This window comes from Notamacropus eugenii, chromosome X (genome assembly GCF_028372415.1).
Source record: "Notamacropus eugenii isolate mMacEug1 chromosome X, mMacEug1.pri_v2, whole genome shotgun sequence".
NCBI lineage: Eukaryota > Metazoa > Chordata > Mammalia > Diprotodontia > Macropodidae > Notamacropus > Notamacropus eugenii.
Window position 1 is genome coordinate 39,908,541 of NC_092879.1, and position 4,040 is coordinate 39,912,580.

A 4,040-nucleotide genomic window follows, 5' to 3' on the forward strand; every position below is an offset into this window, starting at 1 on the left:
AATTCTTCTATGTAACATGACTAAGCTGAAAATGTATTTAATAAGAATGCATGTAGAGAACCTATATAAGACTGCATGCCTTCTTGGGAGGAGTGGAGAGGGAGGGGAAAAATCAAAGATATACGGAAGTGATTGTAGAAAACTGAAAACAAATTAATTAATTAATTAAAAAACGAAGAAGAAAGAAATCATGAGGGGAATGTTTTCAGAAAAACCTGGGAAAATGTATACGAATGGATACAAAGTGAAGTAAACAGAAGCAGGAGAACATTGTATATTGTAACAGCAAAATTATAATGACAATCAACTGTGAAAGACTTAGAAACCATAATCAATGTAATAATCCAGGGCAATTCCAAATGATTCATGATGAAAAATGTCATTCATATCAAATGAAAGGACTGGTGAATTCTAAGTGCATATGGAAGCATATTTTTTCATTTACTTTATTTTTCTTAGCTTTTATTTTGCAACATGGTTGACATGAAAATACATTTTTCATAACCTCATTTGCAAAACTTATTTGTTGCTTCATTTTTAAAATAAATGGGTGAGGGGCTAGAAAAAGAGAGAATTTTGAACTCAAAATTTTTAAAAAGAAATTTAAAAACAAAATAAAAATATATTTGAAAAAATATGATTTGTAGCATCTTCTAAATGAGAAAGCAAAATAATTAACACATTCCTCTGCAGCACATGAAAATTTTAGAAATATTTGCCATATGCTTGGGCACAAATATATTGAAAAGAAATGTAAAAAAGACAGAAGTGATCAACTCGTTTTTATACATCATAATATAAGAAGAACAGAAACTGGTTCAGGGATCACCATCAAAAGATATCAAACCAAATAAAATTTAACAATGAAATCTTAGATATAAATGGGCTAAAGAACAAATCACAGAAACAAAAAAACAAGTATATAGAAGAAAATATAATTAGAAAGTAATATATCAAAATCTGGAGGATGAATCTAGCGCAACCCTCTGGGGAAAAGTCATATCTTTGTAATCAGACATTAACAAAATAGAAAAAGAGAAAGTAATAAACTGACTACACGTTAAAAAAAAAACTGGAGAATGAAGAAACTAACATAGAGTAAGCTCAAAAGAAGAGATATTAAAAATTAGAGGGGAAATAGACATTTGAAACAAAATTTCATAGAAATGATCAGTAAAACTAAGAGGTAGTGTTCCGAAAAGACTAACAAAATTGATAAACCTTTAGCTAAGCTGCTTTAGAGAGCAGAAAATCAAATCTATAAAATATAAAATGAACAATGTGAAATCACACTGAAATCAGAAGAAATTTTAAAAAATAATTAGAACATTTGATATACAATAATATGTGACCCAAAATAAGAGCACAAAAGAAATAAAGAATTACCTTTAAAAAAGTACAGATTCTATCAGAAGACCTGATAGAGATTTCAAATAACCCAGTCTCAGAAAACTGAAGAAGTCTATCTCTAAAGGAATCCCCCCTCCAAAAAAAATCCCTGTACCTAGCAGATTCATAGAAAAATGATATCAAACTCTTTAAGAATAGTTAATATGGTCTTTGAGTTCTCTCTCCCTCTCCAAACATGACGGCTTCAGCTAAAAAGAAGAATAAGAAGGGGAAGACCCTGACCTTGACGGCCTTCCTTGCTGATGATGGTGGCGCACCAGTGAGGGAGGAAGCACTTTTGTACCCAAACCAGTCAGTTGGACTGATGAAACTGATGACCTGGATGGAGATGCTTCCACCACTTGGCATAGTAATGATGAAGACATGTACAGGGAGCCCCCAATTGACTGTTCTATTCTGCCCACTGCTCCACGGGCTGCTCGGGAACCCAATATTGACCGGAGCCATCTTCCCAAGTCACCACTCTACACTGTTTTTCCAGGGAACCTGCCCTATGATGTGACAGAGGATTCCATTAAGGAGTTCTTTAGAAGACTGAATATCAGTGCAGTAAGTTTGCCACGGGAATCCAGCAATTCAGAAAGGTTTTGGTTATGCTGAGTTTGAGAACTTGGACTCACTGCTCAGCGCTTTGAGCTGAAATGAAGATTCTATAGGCAACAGAAGAATATGAGTGGACGTTGCTGATCAAGCACAGGATAAAGACCCAGAAGATCACTCCTTTGGCTGTAATTGGGATCAGAATCGGGATTCTGACAAGACCAACACAGACTGGAGGTCTCGCCCTGCCACAGACAGCTTTGATGACTACCCTTCTTGAAGGAGTGATGATAGCTTTGGAGACCAGTATGATGATTGTTATGATTCTTTATGATCGTTATGATTCAGACCAGCACTATGATGATCCCCGGTGGCACATGGACTGATATGGAGGCCTGGATCGATATGATGACAGAGGCAACAGAGACTATGAGAGAGGCTTTGATTCTAGGATAGGCAGTGGCAGAAGAACATTTGGCAGTGGGTACTGATCTGTCATGGAACTCAAGAGATGATTGCAGCTGGGATGATTTTAGGCTTGAAGACAGAGATCCCCCCCCAGAGACCCAAACTGAATCTGAAGCCGCGGAGTGCACCCAAGGACGAAGATTCATCAGCTAGCACCTTTCAGTCTAGCCGAACTGCCTGCATCTTTGGGGGAACAAAGCCAGTGGATACAGCTACTAGGGAACGAGAATTAGAGGAAGGACTACAACAGGAGCAAGAGAAACTACGACATCTGGAGGAGCCGAAACTGGAAAGACAGCACCCAAGTTGGCAAAGTGAGGAAATGCAGGAACAGTCAAGGACAAGAAGTGAATCTTCACAGATTGGGAATATAGCACCATCTGGCAGAAACGCAAGAAGGAGAGAGAGTGAAAAATCCATAGAAAATGAAACATTCAACAAGGAAGAGAATTCTCAGTCTCAAACTTGCAAGCCTTCTAAACCAGATCAGCTTCCCCTAAAGGTGATGCCTACACCCCCACCAAAGGAAAATACCTGGGTGAAAAGAAGCTCCAACCCTCCTGCCCGATCTCAGAGCTCAGACTCTTCAGAGCAGCAATCTCCCACAAGTAGTGGAGGAAAGGTACCATCTCGGCAGTCTGAGGAGGGACCAGCTGTGTGTGCATTCATCCTCCATTGTTGAAGAAGACCATGCCATCAGAGAAATGATGACATGACTTGCACTTGACTTTGTTTTGAGTGAGTGAGGGCTGTGCAGGTCACCAGGCTCACTTCTCCTCCAGAGCCATGTAAATCCAGTGGCCAGATATTCATCAGGATGACTGGAGATGACCCAGGATGAGGTAATTGGGGTTAAGTGACTTGCCCAAGGTCACGCAGCTGGTGAGTGTCAAGTGTCTGAAGTGAGATTTGAACTCAAGTCCTCCTGACTCCTGCACTGGTGTTCTATCCACTGCACCACCTAGCTGCCCCAGGAAGGACCAGCTAATATTTAAAGGAAAGCAGATGAGAATAAGGTAGATGGGGTGAGTGTGCTGAAAGGCCAAAGACGGAACTCCAACCCTGGTCCAGTGGATGGAGGAAGTAAAGATTATTGGAAGGAGTCTGATAGGAAAGATGGCAGAAGAGATCAGGATTCAAGACCTGTATCTGAGCCAAAGAAACCTGAAGAAAATCAGACCTCTAAATTCAGTTCTGCAAGCAAGTACTCAGCTCTTTCTGTTGATGGTGAAGATGAAAATGAGGGAGAAGACTACAACGAATTACACCTCCACATCTTGTGCTTTCTCCCCGTCTCTTGCCAACTTACAACATTCAAGAGCAAATCAAACCTCTACCCAGACAAGACAAAATAAAACTCACCATCTCCTGGAGACCTTTCTTTTTCTTAAGGAAAGAAAAGAAAACAATGAAATTGTTTTGCATGCTGCTGCAGCCTTTAAAATATTAAACTAACTGGAGAATTTCCAACCAGTGTAGCCAGAGAGAGGGAAATACGTACAGCTTTTTAAAAGAAAAGTTCTGGTGTGTTTTAGCAGCACCATATAACTGCCTATATGAATAGTGTCTAGGGTCTTCCTTTCAGCAGAAATGTTAATATTAATGAGTTGGTTTCTGAAAAC

General features: G+C 39.4%; 1 pseudogene; it reads left to right on the top strand.

Annotated features, from left to right (window-relative positions):
* The first annotated feature begins 1,585 nt into the window (after positions 1-1,585).
* LOC140516312 (eukaryotic translation initiation factor 4B-like) lies at positions 1,586-3,773 on the top strand (annotated as a pseudogene).
* The last annotated feature ends 267 nt before the right edge of the window (positions 3,774-4,040 follow it).